Genomic DNA, 24,798 nt, shown 5'->3' with positions numbered 1-24,798 from the left:
TGCCGTCAGGGCATCCAGTTGACCGGCGCATTGTGCGGGAGGAGGAGATGAGACAGGAGTTGGAAGAGGAAGTGGTGGATGATGAGGACACTGACCCGACCTGGACAGGGGGGATGTCAAGCGGGGAAAGTAGTGTGGATGTTGAGGCAAGTGCAGCACCAAAAAGGGTAGCTAGAGGCAGAGGCAGAGGTCAGCAGCTTAGGCGAAGCCAGGCCACACCCGGAATCTCCCAAGATGTTCCAGTTCGTACCCAGCCCCGAAAAACTCCCACCTCGAGGGCACGTTTCTCGAAGGTGTGGAGTTTTTTCAAGGAATGCGCCGAGGACAGATATAGTGTTGTCTGCACAATTTGCCTCTCGAAATTGATTAGGGGCTCTGAGAAGAGCAACCTGTCCACCACTTCAATGCGCCGTCATTTGGAATCCAAGCACTGGAATCAGTGGCAGGCAGCAACGGCAGGACAAAGGCCGCCTGCCGTTCACGCCACTGCCACTGCCTCTGCCACTGCCTCTGCCTCTGCCACTGCCACTGCTGACTGTGCTGGCGATGCACTCCAGAGGACGAGCCAGGACACCACTTCATCTGCCTCCGCCACTTTGTTGACTTCTACCTCATCCTCCCCTGGTCCTGTCTTATCTCCTTCTCCTGCACCATCAAAGGCACCATCAGGCGTTTCTTTACAACAACCCACCATCTCTCAGACATTGGAGCGGCGGCAGAAATACACTGCTAACCACCCACACGCGCAAGCCTTGAACGCCAACATCGCTAAACTGCTGGCCCAGGAGATGTTGGCGTTCCGGCTTGTTGAAACTCCCGCCTTCCTGGACCTGATGGCAACTGCGGCACCTCGCTATGCCATCCCTAGCCGTCACTACTTCTCCCGGTGTGCCGTCCCCGCCTTGCACCAGCACGTGTCACTCAACATCAGGCGGGCCCTTAGTTCCGCGCTTTGCACAAAGGTCCACTTGACCACCGACGCGTGGACAAGTGCATGCGGACAGGGACGCTACATTTCACTGACGGCACACTGGGTGAATGTAGTTGAGGCTGGGACTGCTTCCCAAACTGGCCCGGTGTACCTCGTCTCCCCGCCTAACATTCCTGGCAGGGACACGAGAAGAACACCCCCCTCCTCCTCCTCCTCTACCACCTCCTCCTCCGCCACCGCCTCCTCCTCCGCCACCGCCTCCTCCTCCGCTGTTAGATTGACCCCAGCTACGAGTTGGAAACGTTGCAGCACTGGCGTTGGTAGACGTCAGCAGGCTGTGCTGAAGCTGATCAGCTTGGGGGACAGACAGCACACTGCCTCCGAGGTGAGGGATGCCCTCCTCGATGAGACGGCAATATGGTTTGAGCCGCTGCACCTGGGCCCAGGCATGGTCGTTTGTGATAACGGCCGGAACCTGGTAGCAGCTCTGGAGCTTGCCGGACTCCAACATGTTCCATGCCTGGCCCACGTCTTCAACCTAGTGGTGCAACGTTTCCTAAAGAGCTACCCCAATGTTCCAGAGCTACTGGTGAAAGTGCGGCGCATGTGCGCCCACTTTCGCAAGTCGACAGTAGCCGCTGCTAGCTTAAAATCTCTCCAGCAACGCCTGCATGTGCCACAACACCGGCTTTTGTGCGATGTCCCCACACGCTGGAACTCAACGTTTCAGATGTTGAATAGAGTGGTTGAGCAGCAGAGACCTTTGATGGAATACCAGCTACAAAACCCTAGGGTGCCACAAAGTCAGCTGCCTCAGTTTCTCATCCATGAGTGGCCATGGATGAGAGACCTTTGTGACATCCTACGGGTCTTTGAGGAGTCCACAAGGAGGGTGAGCTCTGAGGATGCGATGGTGAGCCTTACAATCCCGCTCTTGTGTGTTCTGAGAGAATCCCTGATTGACATCAGGGATAACTCAGATCACACAGAGGAGTCAGGGATAGCATCCGATCCGTCACAGCTGGAGAGTAGGTCCACACATCTGTCCGCTTCATCGCGTTTAATGGAGGAGGAGGAGGAGGAGGAGGAGGAAGAAGAGTTGTCCGATGATGTGATGGTGATACAGGAGGCTTCCGGGCAACTTCGAATCGTCCCATTGTTGCAGCGCGGATGGGTAGACATGGAGGATGAGGAGGAAATGGAGATTGAACTTTCCGGTGGGGCCAGAGGAGTCATGCCAACTAACACTGTGGCAGACATGGCTGAGTTCATGTTGGGGTGCTTTACAACCGACAAGCGTATTGTCAAAATCATGGAGGACAACCAGTACTGGATCTTTGCTATCCTTGACCCCCGGTATAAAAACAACATCTCGTCTTTTATTCCGGTAGAGGGGAGGGCCAATCGCATCAATGCTTGCCACAGGCAATTGGTGCAGAATATGATGGAGATGTTTCCAGCATGTGACGTTGGCGGCAGGGAGGACAGTTCCTCCAGTAGGCGACCAAGTTCTCACCGGTCCACACAAACGAGGGGCACACTGTCTAAGGTCTGGGACACCTTGATGGCACCCCCTCGCCAAAGTGCCGCCACAGAGGGTCCTAGTGTCACCAGGCGTGAGAAGTATAGGCGCATGTTGCGGGAATACCTTTCCGACCACAGCCCTGTCCTCTCCGACCCCTCTGCGCCCTACACGTATTGGGTGTCGAAGTTGGACCTGTGGCTTGAACTTGCCCTATATGCCTTGGAGGTGCTGTCCTGTCCTGCCGCCAGCGTCCTATCTGAGAGGGTGTTCAGTGCAGCCGGTGGCATCATCACTGACAAGCGCACCCGTCTGTCAGCTGAGAGTGCCGACCGGCTCACTTTGATAAAAATGAACCACCACTGGATAGAGCCTTCATTTTTGTGCCCACCTGTGTAAAGCACCCCAACATGAAACTCCATGTCTGTACTCAACCTCTCCAATTCCTCCGCATCCTCATACTCATCCACCATAAGCGTTGCACAATTCTGCTAATACTAGGCTCCCTCCAACATGATTTCCCCCAACTCTGCTGGTTAGAGGCTCCCTCCACCCTGATTTCCACCAACTCTGCTGGTTAGAGGCTCCCTCCACCCTGCTTTCCCACAACTCTGCTGGTTAGAGGCTCCCTCCACCATGAATTTGCCCAAACTGGGCTGGTTAGAGGCTCCCTCCACCATGAATTGGTCCAAACTGGGGTTTTTAGAGGCTCCCTCCACCATGAATTTGCCCAAACTGGGCTGTTTAGAGGCTCCCTCCACCATGAATTGGTCCAAACTGGGCTGTTTAGAGGCTCCCTCCACCATGAATTGGTCCAAACTGGGGTTTTTAGAGGCTCCCTCCACCATGAATTGGTCCAAATTGGGGTTTTTAGAGGCTCCCTCCACCATGAATTGGTCCAAACTGGGTTTTTTAGAGGCTCCCTCCACCATGAATTGGTCCAAACTGGGGTTTTTAGAGGCTCCCTCCACCATGAATTGGTCCAAACTGGGGTTTTTAGAGGCTCCCTCCACCATGAATTGGTCCAAACTGGGCTGGTTAGAGGCTCCCTCCACCATGAATTTGCCCAAACTGGGCTGTTTAGAGGCTCCCTCCACCATGAATTGGTCCAAATTGGGGTTTTTAGAGGCTCCCTCCACCATGAATTTGCCCAAACTGGGCTGGTTAGAGGCTCCCTCCACCATGAATTGGTCCAAACTGGGCTGGTTAGAGGCTCCCTCCACCATGAATTGGTCCAAATTGGGGTTTTTAGAGGCTCCCTCCACCATGAATTGGTCCAAACTGGGCTGTTTAGAGGCTCCCTCCACCATGAATTGGTCCAAACTGGGGTTTTTAGAGGCTCCCTCCACCATGAATTGGTCCAAACTGGGCTGGTTAGAGGCTCCCTCCACCATGAATTGGTCCAAACTGGGGTTTTTAGAGGCTCCCTCCACCATGAATTGGTCCAAACTGGGGTTTTTAGAGGCTCCCTCCACCATGAATTGGTCCAAACTGGGGTTTTTAGAGGCTCCCTCCACCATGAATTTGCCCAAACTGGGCTGGTTAGAGGCTCCCTCCACCATGAATTGGTCCAAACTGGGTTTTTTAGAGGCTCCCTCCACCATGAATTGGTCCAAACTGGGGTTTTTAGAGGCTCCCTCCACCATGAATTGGTCCAAACTGGGGTTTTTAGAGGCTCCCTCCACCATGAATTTGCCCAAACTAGGCTGTTTAGAGGCTCCCTCCACCATGAATTGGTCCAAATTGGGGTTTTTAGAGGCTCCCTCCACCATGAATTGGTCCAAACTGGGGTTTTTAGAGGCTCCCTCCACCATGAATTTGCCCAAACTGGGCTGTTTAGAGGCTCCCTCCAGCATGAATTGGTCCAAACTGGGGTTTTTAGAGGCTCCCTCCACCATGAATTGGTCCAAACTGGGGTTTTTAGAGGCTCCCTCCACCATGAATTGGTCCAAACTGGGGTTTTTAGAGGCTCCCTCCACCATGAATTGGTCCAAACTGGGCTGGTTAGAGGCTCCCTCCACCATGAATTTGCCCAAACTGGGCTGTTTAGAGGCTCCCTCCACCATGAATTGGTCCAAACGGGGTTTTTAGAGGCTCCCTCCACCATGAATTTGCCCAAACTGGGCTGGTTAGAGGCTCCCTCCACCATGAATTTGCCCAAACTGGGCTGTTTAGAGGCTCCCTCCACCATGAATTGGTCCAAACTGGGCTGTTTAGAGGCTCCCTCCACCATGAATTGGTCCAAACTGGGTTTTTTAGAGGCTCCCTCCACCATGAATTGGTCCAAACTGGGGTTTTTAGAGGCTCCCTCCACCATGAATTTGCCCAAACTCTGCTGGTTAGAGGCTCAATCCACCCTGATTTTCAAAACAAATGTTGGTGCCAACCTCAACTTACTACAAGGGCCAAATTCACTGCTGGTGACAAGCTCTCCTCACTGCAAGTGCCAAATACACATGTTTCAAGGTGTTTTCCTACTGTCAGAGAGGTGGTATTGAGTGTGTAAAGTGTGTAGTTGTTAGGCTGTGATGTTGGGGTAATAGAGGGTCTTTGGTGTGTTAGATGCCCCCAGACATGCTTCCCCTGCTGTCCCAGTGTCATTCCAGAGGTGTTGGCATCATTTCCTGTGGTGTCATAGTGGACTTGGTGACCCTCCAGACACGGATTTGGGTTTCCCCCTTAACGAGTATATGTTCCCCATAGACTATAATGGGGTTCGAAACCCGTTCGAACACACGAACAGTGAGCGGCTGTTCGATTCGAATTTCGAACCTCGAACATTTTAGTGTTCGCTCATCTCTATTATTTACCATCTTCCCTGGGCCTCTACTCATTTCCCCACTGTAGGACTATTAAAGGATTATCTTATCGTATCGTATCTTATTATACTCTGAACAGACCCCAGAGTATAATACCATAGTGGTTTGTGTGTGGTGATCTTTCATTAAAGGTTTTGTCTCATCTAAAAGATCCTATCTATACTAGTAGCTTATGTAAATTGAAGATTTTTCTAAATATATTGATTTATAAATTCTGCTCTGTTCTCCTGCTATGTGACCTTATCCCTCCCATTGTTTACATAATGTTGCTATAACCGCAGACCTATAGGACATGTAACATCACTTATTCACTGCTCTTGCCGGCTTCAGCTAATTGGAGTTTGCTGATAACGGCCAGACTGTTATTTTTCAGTGTAAAAAAACACAGATAACACTGAGTCCATTCTGTACAAGCATGTGTATATTATACAGGAAGTGAGCAGGCAGACTCATGAAAGACTGAGATAGGAAAATCCCTTTAATGCTTGCTAGATTTTCAGAACATTTGCCTTAAAAAACACACTGAGGGGGCCACACGGTGGCTCAGTGATTAGCACTGCGGCCTTGCAGCGCTGGAGTCCTGGTGTTCATATCCCGCCAAGGGCAGAAAACCATCTGCAAGGAGTTTGTATGTTCTCCCCGTGTTTGCATGGATTTCCATCCCATATTCCAAAGACATACTGATAGGGAAAAATGTACATTGTGAGCCCTATGTGGGGCTCACAATCTACATAAAAAAAAAAAAAAACACTTTTTTCTCACCACTTTGGATGGGAAAAAAAAAAAAAAAAACATCTTATAAACCCGAAAAATATTATGTGGTAATGTCTTTGTTGCTCCAAAGAGCTAATTTGTATATTTAAAAAAATTGCAATATCTTGGCAGGGGGGCACCATTTCACAAGGGGAAAAAAGCTGTTTAATCTGGTGACCCTATTTTTTTTATTTTTCTTCTAAAGCCCATAGCTTTTTTTATTTTTCTCCTCGGCATCCTCTTCTGTGCTATTCTCCCTGTGACTGAGGCACCGTGCCCCAGAGGTCACCGCTGGGGCCTGTGATTGGGCTTTAGCGGTCACATGGGACTTACTTATTTAATTACACTGGCATGCCCCATGTGATGGCTGAGGACCAGTCACAGGTCCCAGAGTTGGTGTCATTATACTAGAACATCCCATGTAACTGCTGAGGCCCAATAACACTACACAACAAAAAAAAAACTTTCCGCAGATATCTTGGTATGCAATAATCGATCGTAGTCAATTTGAACATGCTGATTTTGAATATGCAAACTGTTTTCTATCACCCATCATTCTTGAAATATCCATGATCTTAAATTTTATATTTCAATTAATTATTTCAAAACATAAGAAATGTAATTTTTGCACAAAAACTTGTCTTTTAAAAGTTATTGCTACATGAATTTTATACATAAACATGAACATGGCTCTATCCACTGAAATTATATATAAAATACATAATTATAAGAGAAACAAAAATTCAGTTTGAAGTCTAATATCTGTAAATATGTGCAAAAATTCGTTAAACATGTTCATAGTTTAAATTTCGTGGCTGTGGACTTCTGCTTATATTGATGAGTTGACAAATCATGCTGAAGCGTCCAACAGTAGTCTGCCAACATCACTGCACTCCACTGACCCTGATAGCGTGACTCCATCACCAAAATGTCCTGGTGGAAGCACTCGCCATGTTCATCGCTGACTGCGCCTAGGTTTTCTGGGAAGAAGTCCGGATGCGAGTCGAGTAAATGAATTTTCAGAGACATATTGCAACCAAGATGTTTGTACGCACTAATGCATTTTTGTACAACATTCACAGTCAGCACTTTTCTTATTTCCAAAGAAATTGATCACAACTGACTTGAATGCCACCCACGCATCTTTTTCAGCAGCACTTAGAATGTCTTGAAAGTGTTCATCAGCCATGATTTCTCTTATTTGTGGACCTATGAATACACCTTCTTTTACCTTTGCATAACTCAATCCTGGGAACTTGTTGCGCAGTTACTGAAATGCATCAGTGTCCCTGTCTAATTTTTATTTTTACTTTTTAATGTAGATTGTGAGCCCCACATAGAGCTCACAATGTACATGTTTCACTATCAGTATGTCTTTGGAATAATGGGATGGAAATCCATGCAAACACGGGGAAGACAAACTCCTTGCAGATGTTTTTTTGCCCTTGGCGGGACTTGAACACCAGGACTCCAGCGCTGCAAGGCTGCAGTGCTAACCACTGAGCCACCGTGCAGCCCCATGTCGCTGTCTAATTTATTGACAAAATTTTTCATAAGTCCCAACTTTATATGAAGCGATGGCATAAGAGTCTTGTCACGATCAACCAACGGTGGATGAAGAACATTTTTATTTCCTGGCTGCATTCTGTTTTTGTTTGGCCAATTCTTCTTGATGTAGTGTTGCTTCCTATCTCTTCTGTCCCATGCGCATATGAAGCAGAAGTACTTTGTGTATCCTGTCTGCATTCCCTTTAGAATAGCTACAACTTTTAAGTCACCACAAATACTCCAGTTGTACTCGCGATAATGCTTTTATTTCCAGAAGTAGCGACATGTTTGCTGGACAGAGCTGGATTTGATAGGTGATGAGAATCCCAAATTTACATGCCACAGGAACAAGAGTCAGCTTGCAATAAACTTTGTTTTAGGTCTGTATTTACATACAGAGGTAATGGACTCCCTGTCTCAGCCCTTATCAGCAAAATTCAATTAGCAGACCTTCTTTCATATATATATATATATATATATATATATATATATATATATATATATATATATATATATAATTTTGTATACTGACAGAAGCTTGTAGTCCTATTTAAGCAAAATAAAAACATTTATTTGACAATATCTTAACAACTTGACCTGATAGAGCATAATGGTTTTCATATTTGAAATCAGCATAAAAAACCGCTTAAAAAACACTTAATGACATTTTAGGTATCCACAGCGTGTTTTCCAGAGTAACCGGCCCCAGCAGTTATCTCTTGGGTGCTTGACATTAGGGTCCTGAAGAGGATTCTGGGAAACATTGAAAGCTAAGGAGAGGGGAGTGTAAGTGTTTTTATTTTGATGTTTTTTTTAAATCACCTCTCCTGGGCAGGTTACTATTGGTAAGAGTCCATCTACATATATCATATAACGCTGGGCCCCTTTCCATTAACGATAGGCATAGTGGTTGGGGAACCAGGCTTGCAAATAATAGTGCTAGTTTATTGTGGAAAACCACCTGACAGTTCCATTTAAAGGTGCTATGCAGTAAGAAGTAAGGCTTAACAGTGCATCATTCCCTGTATTGGAATAGATTTGTTACTAATATAAGCAGGTGCCCTGTGGTCACCTTACCTTTTGCAGAGAGCAGCAGGGTGCTCCTCTACTTCTGTTCCGGCTTTCAAATGTTTTACTACTTCATTGGTCTGTTCTACCTTGTCTGCATGTCCATAGAGTAGAGAGGAGTTGTCATATGACCAAGATTTGTCAGTGGGGAGGAAGAGTAACAAAGATTTTGGCTTCCCCTATTGCTCTTTGCAAAGGGTATCATCAGGTCTCCATGGACCTAGTTATATATTAGTAAAAAGTGTATCCATTGCAGGGAATGCAGTAGTAGACAGCTTTAATTTTCCCTGTATAAGCCCTGTAATGTCTCTAGGGGAGAGAGTAATAACCCTTATTGTCCTGTGAATGTCTTCTGCTCCTGACCTTTGACCCCAGCTAAGTTTGCTCTATGAGATAATAAGTATAAATCATGAGTCGGCTCTATCAGCCATCCATCACACACATGCACACAGTAAAACTGTGGATACATCATTCAGGCTGGTCTCTGGGGCCCATCTATAAATTCTTATACAACAGCCAGACTGAAACAATATAATCCTGTTCACTTGTTATGTGAACCTGACCTTCTTTGCAATGCTGGGACTTATAGTACCAAAATGGCACAAAAAGAATTACTATGGCTCTATTTCTAAATTATCTCAGGGAATCATCTTGTGATAAACTGGTTCTGCAAAAAGTGTATGCTGTAAAGTCATGCAGAGCAGCAAAACAGAACTATGAAAGAGACTGGCTGAGAATGAGGACTGGAGGATGAAATAACCCCAACCCTCTCTTCTCCTTGCCTTGCACAATTTCATGGTTCAGTTTTGAAAGAATATTCACTAGAGATGAGCGAGTAGTATTCGATCGAGTAGGTATTCGATAGAATACTACGGTATTCAAAATATTCGTACTCGATCGAATACTACTAGCTATTCACAGTAAATATTCGATTCAGAACCAGCATTGATTGGCTGAATGCTATACAATGTATAGCATTTGGCAAATCAATGCTGATTCTGCAGCAGGCTTGTCCTTGCTAGTCAGGAGAGCTGGCAGCTTGCTGTTACGAGGGAGTTGACTTTTTCTCATAGGAATAAATAGACAAGCTTGGGGCCACACGGTGGCTCAGTGGTTAGCACTGCAGCCGTGCAGCACTGGAGTCTTGGTGCTTAAATCCCACCAAGGGCAAAAAAACATCTGCAAGGAGTTTGTATGTTCTGTTTGCATGGATTTCCATCCCATATTCCAAAGACATACTGATAGGGGGAAAAAAAAGTACATTGTGAGCTCTATGTGGGGCTCACAATCTACATAAAAAAAAGAATGAATTGGCCAGTGTACAGCATTCGGCCAATCAATGCTGGTTCTGCCGGAGGCTCATCTGTGAGGAGGCGGAGTCTAAGATCAGACCACAGCAGTCTCCATTGTGGTCCGATCTTAGACTCCGCCTCCTCACAGACGAGCCTCCGGCAGAACCGGCATTGATTGGCCGAATGCTGTACACTGGCCAATCAACGCTGGTCAATGCATTCCTATGAGAAAAAGTAACCTCCCTCGTAACAGCAAGCTGCCAGCTCTCCCAACTAGCAAGGACGAGCCTGCTGCAAAACCAGCATTGATTTGCCGCAGGCTTGTCTTTGCTAGTCGGGAGAGCTGGCAGCTTGCGGTTACGAGGGAGCTTACTTTTTATCAGCGCAACTGCAAGCGCTGTGTCGTTAATGCGCATGGACCCCGTAGACTATAATGAGGTCCGTGCACTTTAACTGCACAGCGCTCCTCCAAAACACTCTCCTCCTGCTACTCGTGGACTTGGTGACTCTCCTTTAGGCGAATAGTGGTTCCCCCTGAAATGAGCATGTTTTCCCATAGACTATAATGGGATTCAATATTCGATCAAATAGTCGAATATTGAGGCTCAACTTGAAACAAATATCGAATCTTGAATATTTCACTGTTTACTTATCTCTAATATTCACCAATAAAGTGTTTTTATTTCCATTGGACACTCTGCTTCATGCTGCATGTACATGTGCTGTGCAGTGCCAGTATGGTCCGCTCATCTCCCATAGACTTGGTCGTGGTCACAGGCTTGGTTGCGACCATAATCATTACGCCCCTGCTTTAGCCATTAACAAGCCATCTAATTTTATCTTCAAATCAAAAATTGCAAATTCACAAAAATCAATTTCTAAATAGAACATCTGATGTTCTGAAATCTTGATATACTGTAATATTTTGTGGCATTGGTATATAAAAAAGCTTTCAGGTAAGCAAAAATTATATTTAATTATAATCTTTTCACTGTAATTTCATACAAAAACGGTAAAATATTACATTACCAGTGCAATCTGTTTATAATCATTGATCTTTATTATGCAATGAGATATTTGGCATGAGACTGCTTGATATTAGACAGTTATGTTTGAATAATAAGTTACCCTGTATTACAGTAATATCTATTATAACTTCAGTTTAGCGTGTTCATTAGAAATGATCAGTAACCAGAAATATATATTGTGTGCACTTTTTGAATCATCATGTATTCTTATTGATGTTATTATTACTACTGTTATACTGTTATAATTCAACACATATGGAATATACATGTTTGTAGATAGTACACTATGAAAATAATGACTTACACTTATTATACAAGTTATAAAAAAAATTATATATATATACTGTATATCTTCTTTAACCCACTAGATCATTTTCACATTCATTTTTGCTGTTTGTATTAACGGAAGTCTGTCGGCACATTTTGGCCCCCTAAAAAATAAACATGTAATATAAGATAATGAACCAGACTCATACTCCTACATACTGTGCTAATTTGAGAATACTTTAGAAAAAGATTGCTTACTTAGGTATATGCAACATACTTAGAAATTGCTACATGTCCATTAATTGTTCCCTCGCCTCCGCTCATTCCAGGAGACATCAATTAAACACGAAGGGAACTGCTTTCGGACCATTGCCACTAACACAGAGCACTTGATTGATAAAACAATACCAAACAAACACTTAATGGTTCATCAGTATAGGACACATGGGTGGATAAATTCCTCAGGCTTGCTTGGATTATTCTACTACGGAGATACTTAAACTAGTGTATTGTTCAAGGTGTCAGATCTGCTGACAGACTCTGTTTTAGATGTCCATCGCAGACTGCAAGCAAACTTTCTACTACTTCATTGGTCTTTATAAGAACAGAGTCAACAATATATAGGACAACCTCTTTAACCCCTTAGCGATCTTTGACGTACTATTACCTCATGAGCGCAAGGTACTTAGCGCACCATGAGGTAATACTATGTCATGATTATAAACAGTCTCCATGTCCATGACAGCAGACAACTTTCTCTACGTGAATCGGGAGGTTTAACCCCCTCCCTGTCACATAGATCGCTGCAATTGACTGATCAGTTGAAATCGGTCAATTTCAGCTTGCCGGCGTAGATCGGCGCAGATCATTGAATCTTTTCCAACAGGTTACTGTAAAAGTGACAGGGATTGGTGCTGTACATAGCACCAATCGCTGTCGAATATTTGAGGGGGGGGGTACAGTGGTGCCACCCCCCCAGATGTCGTGATTGTTTGATTTTCATGTGTCATAGCAGATCAACCAATTGCACGCTTGCAGGGCAGGGTAAATGTTGGGTCACTGCTCTGCCCATGTCAGTTCCTCTGGGAATTGTGAGCAAGCAGACCCTGTCCTGCCCTGTGAGCCGTCTGTTGTAGATTGTGCGTTACTGCTGCGATTTCTTCAGTGACAGATTGCATCAGTCACCATCAGACCTCCGTTCCACTGCCAGCCGTCCTTCACTTGTCCCAGCCATCTTATCCCTCCCAAATCTCCCAGATCTCAACCCAGCCACCACTCCATTCCATCCCCTCCAATCCCCCCTCCCTTTTGCTCTCCCTTGGGCTCTCCACCCTTTCCTGACCAAGTCCAACATTTGGCACTCCAAAAGGACAGGACATCCCCCCCTCCTTACTGGCTACTGGTAAATTAACCCTTTACCAGCAGTACCAGCAGCTTATTTTGGGAAAGCCCTTTTTGGCTTTTCTCTTTCTTTTTTTTTTTTCTATCTATTCGATCGAACAGTGTTCGCTCATCTCTAATATAGATAGTATATATATATATATATATATAGTCAGTCAGTCAGTATAGTCAATATATATATATATATATATACGATCTATATTAGAGATGAGAGAACACTGTACGATCGAATAGATATTCAATCGAATATCAGGCTGTTCAAGGTATTCGATTCCAATCGAATACCATGAGGCAAACGCACTAAAAATTTGTATCCCCTCCCACCTTCCCTGGCGCTTTTTTTGCACCACTAACTGGTTTGATCTTCCCTCCCTCCCTCCCCATTTGGTTCTTCTGCTCGTTTTGTTGTGGTTTTTGTTATTTATTGGTTCTGTGTTTCCTTGCATTATATTTATTTTGTTTTATTTATTTCAGGTGTCACAGCTTGCATGTTGGCGGGACCTTGCGCCTTCCCCTTCCCATCCCCTCTGGTCATCGGTGTAGAAGATGAGGCGCGTCACCCGCTGAATATTACATCACATGCACACCGCAATGCGGTGGCGGGGCATTCTGGTGACGGGCTTGGTCTAGAAAGGGAGGGGATAGCAGGGTTCTGCCGATGTGTGTACGTTTAATGAAGCTGTGGCCGACCCCCACAATTTAACCATCCAAAAGTGTCAGTGTTATTTATGAGGGCTCAGCCATGGGAGGAGGTTGGTCTGGGTTACGCCACGGTTACGCGTGGTCTTCCTCAGAGATTTTGGTCCATATTGACATGATGGCATCACACAGTTGCCGCAGATTTGTCGGCTGCACATCCATGATGCGAATCTCCCGTTCCACCACATCCCAAAGATGCTCTATTGGATTGAGATCTGGTGACTGTGGAGGCCATAGGAGTACAGTGAACTCATTGTCATGTTCAAGAAACCAGTCTGAGATGATTCCAGCTTTATGACATGGCGCATTATCCTGCTGAAAGTAGCCATCAGATGTTGGGTACATTGTGGTCATAAAGGGATGGACATGGTCAGCAACAATACTCAGGTAGGCTTTGGCGTTGCAACGATGCTCAATTGGTACCAAGGGGCCCAAAGAGTGCCAAGAAAATATTCCCCACACCATGACACCACCACCACCAGCCTGAACCGTTGATACAAGGCAGGATGGATACATGCTTTCATGTTGTTGACGCCAAATTCTGACCCTACCATCCGAATTTCGCAGCAGAAATCGAGACTCATCAGACCAGGCAACGTTTTTCCAATCTTCAATTGTCCAATTTCGATGAGCTTGTGCAAATTGTAGCCTCAGTTTCCTGTTCTTAGCTGAAAGGAGTGGCACCCGGTGTGGTCTTCTGCTGCTGTAGCCCATCTGCCTCAAAGTTCGACGTACTGTGCGTTCAGAGATGCTCTTCTGGCTACCTTGGTTGTAACGGGTGGCTATTTGAGTCACTGTTGCCTTTCTATCAGCTCGAACCAGTCTGGCCATTCTCCTCTGACCTCTGGCATCAACAACGCATTTCCGCCCACAGAACTGCCGCTCACTGGATGTTTTTTCTTTTTCGGACCATTCTCTGTAAACCCTAGAGATGGTTGTGCGTGAAAATCCCAGTAGATCAGCAGTTTCTGAAATACTCAGACCAGCCCTTCTGGCACCAACAACCATGCCACGTTCAAAGGCACTCAAATCACCTTTCTTCCCCATACTGATGCTCGGTTTGAACTGCAGGAGATTGTCTTGACCATGTCTACATGCCTAAATGCACCGAGTTGGCTGATTAGAAATTAAGTGTTAACGAGCAGTTGGACAGGTGTACCTAATAAAGTGGCCGGTGAGTGTACAACAACAGAGGCATCGAAAAAAAATCAGAAAAAGTAATTGGCTGGCTAAATCAGGTGACCTCTAATTTATACGAATAGTGGATTTAACATTCGGTTAATTTGAGACTGTGAACTATGTGACTGTGAGACAGGGATAGATGTACAGGCAGGGTTAGCTAGGGATTAGCTTTATTTAGGTGGGAATGTTACTGAAACAGCTCTTTGGGGCTCTATCTGATCGGGATCCCTGTCAGCTTGCAATATGCGCGAGCTGACTTTTTCCCATAGGAATGCATTGACCAGTGTTGAATGGCCGAATGCCATACAGAGTACAGCATTCGGCCAATCAACGCTGGTTCTGCCAGAGGCTTGTCTGTGAGAAGGCAGAATCTAAGATCGGACCAGAATGGAGACTGCTGTGGACCGAGACTCCGAGACTCTTAGACTCCACCTCCTCCGGCAGAACCAGCGTTGATTGGCTGAATGCTGTACTCTGTATGGCATTCAGCCAATCAACGCTGGTCAATGCATTCCTATGCCGAGATGTAGCAGTACTGGCCAGCACTGCTACACTGGAGAACTGCTGTTACACCGGAGAACCGCTGAACCCTGCTGCACACTCAGCTCTGCTGCATCAGAGATGTGCTGAACTCTGCTGCACACTCAGCTCTGCTGTATCAGAGATGCATTTGGCCAATCAACACTGGTCATTGCATTCCTATGGGAAAAAGTCAGATCCCGACGTAATACAGTGATTTAGGGATGTTAGATGCCCCCAGACATGCATCCCCTGCTGTCCCAGTTGCATTCCAGGGTGTTGGCATCATTTCCTGAGATGTCATAGTGGACTTGGTGACTCTCCTGAGTTGAAGTGTGGCTTTCCCTGAAACGAGCATTTTTTCCCCATAGGCTATAATGGGGTTCAATATTCGTTCAAATAGTCGAATATTGAGGGGCTATTCGAAATGAATATCAAATTTTGAATATTTTACTGTTCATTCATCTCTAATCTATATTATTATTCAGTTTTAGTTAGAAGAGGAATCAGCACACTGATCAGTAATAGAGATGAGCGAACAGTGTTCTATCGAACTCATGTTCGATCGGATATTAGGCTGTTCGGCATGTTCGAATCGAATCGAACACTGCATGGTAAAGTGCGCCATTACTCGATTCCCCTCCCACCTTCCCTGGCGCCTTTTTTGCTCCAATTACAGCGCAGGGTAGGTGGGACAGGAACTACGACACCGGTGACGTTGAAAAAAGTAGGAAAAACCCATTGGCTGCCGAAAACATGTGACCTCTAATTTAAAAGAACAGCGCCGCCCAGGTTCGCGTCATTCTGAGCTTGCAATTCACCGGGGACAGAGGTTTCCGTCCAGTTAGCTAGGGCTTAGATTCTGGGTAGGCAGGGACAGGCTAGGATAGGAAAGAGAAGACAACCAACAGCTCTTGTAAGAGCTAAATTCCAGGGAGAAGCTTGTCAGTGTAACGTGGCACTGACGGGCTCAATCGCCGCAACCCAGCTTTCCGCGGATCCTGAATGGAATACACTGACAGTGTATTCCCGTATACCCTATATATACACCCCCGATCCCCGTTCCAACGGTGTGCCCCCCCCATCTTCACCCCAGAAATACTCAGCAAGTCCCCTAGCAATAGAATTGGGGCTATATACACCCACTATTTTTGCTACTGCCATATAGTGCCATTGTCTAACTGGGAATTCAAAGAATATATTGGGGTTACAAATACCTTCAAGTCCTGCCACTGCCATATAGTGCCATTGTCTGACTGGGAATGCAAAGAATATATTGGGGTTACAAATACCTTCAAGTCCTGCCACTGCCATATAGTGCCATTGTCTGACTGGGAATTCAAAGAATATATTGGGGTTACAAATACCCTCATTTCTTGCTACTGCCATATAGTGCCATTGTCTGACTGGGAATTCAAAGAATATATTGGGGTTACAAATACCTTCAAGTCCTGCCACTGCCATATAGTGCCATTGTCTGACTGGGAATGCAAAGAATATATTGGGGTTACAAATACCTTCAAGTCCTGCCACTGCCATATAGTGCAATTGTCTGACTGGGAATGCAAAGAATATATTGGGGTTACAAATACCTTCAAGTCCTACCACTGCCATATAGTGCCATTGTCTGACTGGGAATTCAAAGAATATATTGGGGTTACAAATACCTTCAAGTCCTGCCACTGTCATATAGTGCCATTATCTGACTGGGAATGCAAAGAATATATTGGGGTTACAAATACCTTCAAGTCCTGCCACTGTCATATAGTGCCATTGTCTGACTGGGAATTCAAAGAATATATTGGGGTTACAAATACCCTCATTTCTTGCTACTACCATATAGTGCCATTGTCTGACTGGGAATTCAAAGAATATATTGGGGTTACAAATACCTTCAAGTCCTGCCACTGCCATATAGTGCCATTGTCTGACTGGGAATGCAAAGAATATATTGGGGTTACAAATACCTTCAAGTCCTGCCACTGCCATATAGTGCCATTGTCTGACTGGGAATTCAAAGAATATATTGGGGTTACAAATACCCTCATTTCTTGCTACTGACATATAGTGCCAGTTTCTGACTGGGAATTCAAAGAATATATTGGGGTTACAAATACACTCAAGTCCTGCCACTGACATATAGTGCCAGTTTCTGACTGGGGATACCTGGCCGACACCAGCTCTGCCCTCTCCGATCCCTCTGTGCTCTACAGCCTACACTTATTTTCTCATCTTTTTTTCTGCACTGCACATCTCTTGCCTACTTCCTTTGGGATCTCAGAAGTGGTGGTCTCAGTGCTGAGAAACACATCTGAGTCCCCCATGCAATATGCATTAAGAGAACCCTGGAGCCTACCATAGCATCGAGCCTGGCTAAATGCAGAGAAAGATTTTGGACCACTTCCAGAGATGGTAATTTCAGTGCTGCAGTTGGCAACGGATGGTGTAATGGGATTAGCTGAGGGATCGCTGTCTTGACCACTTTTTGGCACAAAATGAAAGTCCAATCCAGCCAAGTATGGTGCAAGGATATGATGCAAGGACACCTACATATCCGTCTGTGACACATTGGGGAGTTCACCCTCATCCGCCCTTTTGGCCTGCACCATAATGCGCCTCTTCCCAGCTAAGCTAAGCGCTGAATTTAGGGACTGCCTCATGTTTGGGGGAAAGTGCTGGTGTTGACAGCACAGTGAGGTGGTGCAGAAGACACTCTGCCCAAAAAGGGCAGAGTGTCCCCCAGCCGGGACTCCAACATCTCCTGGGCCAGATTTTTGGAGATGAGGCCGTTGAAGCCTTGGGCATGTGGGTGGGTTGCGCTGTACTTTAGCATGAAATGAAAGGCCTGGGAGATGGGGAGTTGCTGGGAAGAGGCGCATGATGGCGCGGGCAAAAGGAGAAGTGGCAGGAAAAGGGGAGGATGAGGGAGAAGTCAACAAAGTGGCGGAGGCAGATGAAGTGATTTCCTGGCTCGTCCTCTGGAGTGCATCACCAGCACTGTGAGCAGAGGCAGTGGCATGAACGGCGGGCGACGTTTGTCCTGCTGTTGCTGCCTGCCACTGATTCCAGTGCTTGGATTCCAAATGACGGTGCATTGAAGTGGTGGACAGGTTGCTCTTCTCAGGGCCACTACTCGATTTCGAGAGGCAAATTGTGTAGACGACACTATATCTGTCCTCGGCGCATTCCTTGAAAAAACTCTACACCTTCGAGAAACGTGACCTCGATGGGGGAGTTTTTCTGGGCTGGGTACAAAAGGGAACATCTTTGGACATTCCGGGTCTGGCCTGGCTTCGGCAAAGCAGCTGACCTCTGCCTCTGGACATGTCTCTGCCTCTAGCTACCCTTTTTGGTGCTGCACCTGCCTCAACATCCACACTACTTTCCCAGCTTGATATCCGCCTTGTCCAGGTGGGGTCGGTGTCCTCGTCGTCCACCACCTCCTCTTCCAACTCCTGTCTCGCCTCCTCCTCCTGCACAATGCGCATGTCAACTGGCTGCCCTGACAGCAACTGCGTCTCATCGTCGTCGATGAGGGTGGGTTGCTGGTCATCCGCCACCAAATCGACCGGAGATGGAGGAGACTCTAGTGTTTGAGCATCTGGACACAGATACTCGTCTGTTAGGTCCGTGGAATCGCGAAATGGAGGGGCAGGTTGCGGTACAGTCAAAGGAAGGGAGAACAGCTCTGGGGAGCAGGGACAGTTGGGGTTATTGTTCTGGGAAGATTGGGAATTTTGGGTGGAAGGAGGACAAGACTGTTGGGTAAGAGGAGGTAGAGGCTGACTGGCTGGTGGACAATGTGCTTTAAGCGTTATCCGACAGCCATTGCAAGACCTGTTCCTGGTTCTCGGGCCTACTAAGGTTTGTACCATTCAGCCTAGTTAATTTGGAACTTTTGTGCAAAGCGCAGAACTTAGGGCCCGCCTGATGTTAAGGGACACACGCTGGTACAAGGCTCAACTCACCCTAAGTGCCAAAAACACTGCTGGTGCAAGGCTCTACTCATGCCAAGGGCCTCAATCTCTGCTGGTAGCTCAGCTTAAGGTCCTGTAACTTTGTTTGGAAGGGCTCATGTTAAGGGCTAGAAAAGTGAATTTTGGAAGGTCTTACCACATCACACACACACACACACACACACACACTCAAAATGACAGTTAAGGGTGAGGGCTTTTGGATTTCCCATTGTCTATTCCATCTGTGGTTGTCATGGGGAACGTGATTTAAAGGGGTGGTTGTTACTGTTTGTTGAGCTTAAATTGGGGTTTGTGTCCATCTATTTGGGGAGTAAAGAAGGTTTCCAGGTATTTTCCCACTTTGATAGAGGTTTTTTTGAATGTGGAAAGTGTGTAGTTGTTAGGCTGTGATGTTGGGGTAATAGAGGGTCTTTGGTGTGTTAGATGCCCCCAGACATGCTTCCCCTGCTGTCCCAGTGTCATTCCAGAGGTGTTGGCATCATTTCCTGGGGTGTCATAGTGGACTTGGTGACCCTCCAGACACGGATTTGGGTTTCCCCCTTAACGAGTATATGTTCCCTATAGACTATAATGGGGTTCGAAACCCGTTCGAACACACGAACAGTGAGCGGCTGTTCGAATCGAATTTCGAACCTCGAACATTTTAGTGTTCGCTCATCTCTAATCAGTAACAAATACTGATCACATCTGTACTTTTTGGTGCAGGTTTTTTTCTAGTTAGAATTAGTGTATAAAATATAGATAGACATTTCCGTCTATTTATATTTTATTAGTTCAGTTTTAGTTAGAAGAAAGGGATGTTTTTTTTTTCCTTTGTGCAAAACTCGGTGCACTGATGAGTAACAAATATCCGTTACTGATCACATCTGTACTTTTTGACGCAGATAGAAGAATTAGTGGCTATAAAACATAGATAGATGTCTACTATCCGTATTCTATAGTTCAATTTTAGCTAGAAGGGCAGGGGTTTTTTGTTTTTGTTTTTGTTTTTTTACATAAAATACACATGTTAAAGCACAACACACACACACCCCACTTTGAATTTTCACTAAAGTTTCATGAAATAAAGTTTTATATACTCAAATAAAACACCACAGACAAAAATGTCCGAACAGTCCCAATCATCCAAAAGAAAGTTTTCAGTAGAAGAGGTGTACGCCATACTGGCCTCTAACAATGATACCGCCAGTGAGGGAGAAGAGGAAAATGCCCCATTCAGTGATGAGCAATCCCAAAGGAGGCATCCCAGAGCAATTTCTGAGTTAGTTGCCCCACCTGTAGAACCCATGTGGACCCCACCCCCAGAAAATTTTGAACCTCAGCTTCCTGACTTTGTGGCCCAGTCAGGAATACAAATTGAGACTGAGGGCTTCAGAGAAAATGATTTTTTCAAAATATTATTCTCTGATGAGTTTGTAGATTTTATGGTGGCTCACACTAATTTGTACGCTGAACAATTCATAGAACAAAACACCACCTCTTCCTATGCCAGGCCCCAGAACTGGACCCCAGTAAATGAAACAGAAATGGAGATTTTCTGGGCTCTTATTCTGCATATGGGCATACATATATGGTGGGAATGTGAGGAGATCAAGCCATTCTGGTCAGCTGTGTTCTCATTGTATGAAAAGGTTACCGGCCGCTCCCTTATTCCTTCCCCACAATTGGCCCTCCTCTCCCTTGTCCCTGGCAAGATTTCTAGGGTTAAGGGCGACCTTCTGCGTCACTTTCTCATGGCTGCCAGGACAGTCATCCCCCGCCATTGGCAGTTCTACCTCTCCTTCTCTTCTGAAGTGGCTGCAGGAGTTTCTCCTCATCCGCAGAATGGAGTTCTTGGTGGTGGAGGATGTGCCTGATACTTCCAAATTCAACACCCTCTGGCAGCCGTGGGTGGTGTTCCAGGAGTCGTCAGACTTCACTGCCCTCTTCGCATGATATCCTAGCTTCTTTTGAGATCCCATTCCTGGGAGAGAGTGGAGGAGCCAGGTTGTGTCACAACACCCTGACAACTGGTGAGAGTCCAATGTGAACCGCTGCCTCTGTTTTGTTTTGACCATGTGGCTGAAGCAAGCCACACATAAAGTTGGAGTACCTTTGTTTAGTTAGCCACTCAGATGAGCAGGATTTGTGTTACTGTTTTTGCCTGAAGCTAAGGCTTGTTTAATTTTTATGCCAGTTTTTTTTTTTTTTTGCAAAATAAAAGCACAGGCTAAAAAACCTGTTGATGTATAAATAACACAAAAAATTCTTTTGATTTTAAATCTAAATTTATTGTTACAAAAATGTTTTTAATTGTAAAAAATATTGGTATCAGGAAAACACAAACACATAAAAACATTTAAAAACACACAACAAGAGTGGAGGTCACACTGGACTGAGCAGTGTGGTCACTGTACAGCGTGCAAATTTATGATAAGAACAGACTCCTTTCAGGACTCACAAGGATCTCGCCAATATAAGATAGTACACAGTATGAATTGCCACAGTGAGGGTGTTGTATACCATCTGACGTGCCCCTGCAGACAAATCTATATTGGTATGACAACACGCCAATTACGTGTACGAATATTGGAACATATCCGTGACATCAGGAGGGCTCAGGATCCAAATGATGTATCTTTGCAACTGAACATAAAACCTGTTGCGAAACATTTCCGTGACCACCACATGGGGGATGTCCGCATACAGGTAAGGGCAATTGACAAAGTACATTTGGGTGTACGTGGGGGGGACATTAAGAAGAGGTTGTTACAATTGGAAACTAAGTGGATAACAATGTTGCAAACTGTATCACCTAAGGGATTAAATGATAAGGTGGGCTTTGGATGCTTCCTTTAATATAGGTTATTCATTCTCTGGCTTTTATTGTTTTTGAATGATTTATGTGATGTTTTGTATTGTACCTTTTGGGGAGGGGGGCTTTTTATTGGGGTCTGTTTGGAGCTTATTTTGACGCAGTAAAGTGTAAATATTATGTTTTTTTTTTCTCATGTAAATAAATAAAACATTTTTTTCAGTGTTTCTGCCATGAGACGGAAGGGATCACATATGTGGAGAGTTGCAGCCATCGTTCTCTACCATCGGAGCCTTCTACATATGGACTCCATATTTGTAGATTTGCAATAATAAGAATGGATTTTTTTTTTTTAATTAAATTTTTCCAAATTTATTTTTTATTTTTTTAAATATTTTGTTTACCTATACAGACATACGTTTATTTTTTGCACTTTCACTATTTATTATATTGTCACTTATTTGATTCACTTTATTGCCATCGTCTTATTAAATTTCATTGGCATCTTCAATTCATGTTTTCACAATTGTTTTATTCGAGTGCATATTTCACTTGACTTTTCACATTTTTTTTTTTTTCTTGCACCTTTATCACATTTATCTTGAAAAAAACCTTGCTGGGTTACCTCTTTTTATCTTATATGTAGTATTGTAACACTAGTTCATATCTTTTTGAAAACCTTTTGTGTATATTAACATCATCCATAGTTCACACTTTTTTTTCTCTGGTGGCTATACACAGGCGTATATAAGATATTGCTCTTGGTTTATATGTGCGGTGACTGTGGTTTTCCCTTCTATACATGCTGTATGTGTGTCCCCTTTGGACACTCCTACTGTTTTGATTAGCTCAAGCATTGTCATGTGATGCTCTCGCACCATTGTGATGCGGGAGCCGCACCTGAATGAATTAATGGCACCATTAATTACTATTGTGTACCCTATAAAAGCTTCCCCTCCTGCCTCCACTCTGTAGCCCCCCTGAAGAAGCAGGGGTGAAACGGGCCGTCGGGGTGCAGAGTGGAGGTCGCAGCTGGTGAGCAGTGATTTATGTATATGCTTCACATTTTGTCCTATGTAGGTTGGCTTATGTAATACTGGCATGTGTGTGTGTAACTTTACATTGGTTCTGTTACCTTATATGCTCTTACTATATAGTGGTGATGTGGGTATGATCTTTGCAATGCTACAGATATATTTTTTCAATTAAGTGCCTTGATCTTGTGATATTGTGGGCAATAGGAGCCTATTTACATCTATATATACAAAATACTGGGCCTCTCTATACACACATTTATTGTGGCTGTTCTCATCCCCTACACCACTAGCACATTATACACCTGCTGGAGCTGCTCAGTCCAGTGCGACCTCCACTCTTGTTGTGTGTTTTTAAATGTTTTTATGTGTTTGTGTTTTCCTGATACCAATATTTTTTACAAAAACATTTTTGTAACAATAAATTTAGATTTAAAATCAAAAGAATTTTTTGTGTTATTTATACATTGATACTTAGTTGGTGCTTTGAGTTTTTGCGGGTATCTTTGTTTTTTATCTAGTATTGAGATTGCTTTGGGTTTGATAAAAAAACCTGTTGAACTTGATTTTGGTGTCTGTCTCTGAATGTCTAGGTCTGCTGCTGCTAACGCTGAGCCTACTGGATGTATCATGCATAAGTGGATGTGATGCCCATAATATTGATACCATTCTGTGTTCAGAATTCTGGAAGTATACTAAAGCTCCGGTGATAAACAATGATGAGGTTTGAGATTTTTCTTGAATGGAAGCCAGGTGAAATATGTTTTTTTGGCCGGTGATTTGAACTCAGCTGATTGGAGAAATATGTACTTAAAGGGGCTCTATCATTGGGAAGAGTCATTTTTAACTAATCACATCCTTGCATAGCCTTTAGAAAGGATATTCCACACCTATCTTTAGTATGTAAGTTACCTCATTGGTTTTTGAATAAGTCAATTTTTATTCATATGCTAATTAGACTCTTGGTGCACCATCGTGCACTCCTCTTTGTTATTGTTTCCTATGTGTGTATACAGTACAGACTACTGCTGCTGCTAATGATGACTTCCTGTTTGCAAACACAGGTAGGAGAGAATAGCAGTGATGAGTGCTGCTGGGAATTTCCTGTGCTGGCTGGAAGCTCATTAGCATATGAATAAAAACAGAATTATTAAAAACCACTGTGGCAATTTTCATACTAAATGTAGGTGTGGATACGTACTAAAGGTAGGTGTGGAATATTCTTTCTAAAGCCTATGCAAGGATGTGATTAGTTAAAAATGACTTTTCCCAATGATAGAGCCCCTGTCTATACTAGTAGCTTATGTAAATCAAAGACTTTTCCTAAATATATGTGAAATTATTCCTCCCATTGTTCACACAGTGTTACCATAATTAATAAAGAAGCATAATATATTTTATATTTTTCTGTGTGCTGTATAATTATTGCCATCTGGTATAATCAGTGCAGTTTCTGAGGCTGAGGAAGAGGGAGAGTAATCATTTTCTTTTGTTTGTTTTTGATTGTAGTAACAGCACGGCACATACACCCCAAGGTACTGCCTAGAGTACCATGCCATGAGAACCATTGGCCTAATTCATTCCAAAAAACACCTCATAATGCATACACTTGGAAAGGATGTTTCAACATCCGGTCTGGTCAATTCTAATATTTTGCAAAGATTTTGTGACCCTTGCCTCTCAAATAAATCCCAATACCTGCTTCCATTTATTGATCCTTACCCTAATCCCTCCTTTTGTAAAGCAATTCCAATGCTTATTAATTAAACTTGCTATAAGGTTCTCCAATCTGGTTGCCATTATATATATACAGTCCTATGAAAAAGTTTGGGCACCCCTATTAATCTTAATCATTTTTAGTTCTAAATATTTTGGTGTTTGCAACAGCCATTTCAGTTTGATATATCTAATAACTGATGGACACAGTAATATTTCAGGATTCAAATGAGGTTTATTGTACTAAC

General features: G+C 44.4%; 1 protein-coding gene across 2 annotated transcripts in view; it reads right to left on the bottom strand.

The window, feature by feature from the left end:
- The window catches only part of LOC142200510 (cadherin-9-like), a 180,514-nt gene that overhangs the window by 116,186 nt on the left and 39,530 nt on the right, over positions 1–24,798 (bottom strand). The window lies entirely within an intron of this gene.

Source organism: Leptodactylus fuscus, chromosome 4, assembly GCF_031893055.1.
Source record: "Leptodactylus fuscus isolate aLepFus1 chromosome 4, aLepFus1.hap2, whole genome shotgun sequence".
NCBI classification, from domain to species: Eukaryota; Metazoa; Chordata; class Amphibia; order Anura; family Leptodactylidae; genus Leptodactylus; species Leptodactylus fuscus.
The sequence above is the reverse complement of the archived record's forward strand: the minus strand, read 5'-3'. Positions and strand labels throughout refer to the sequence as shown.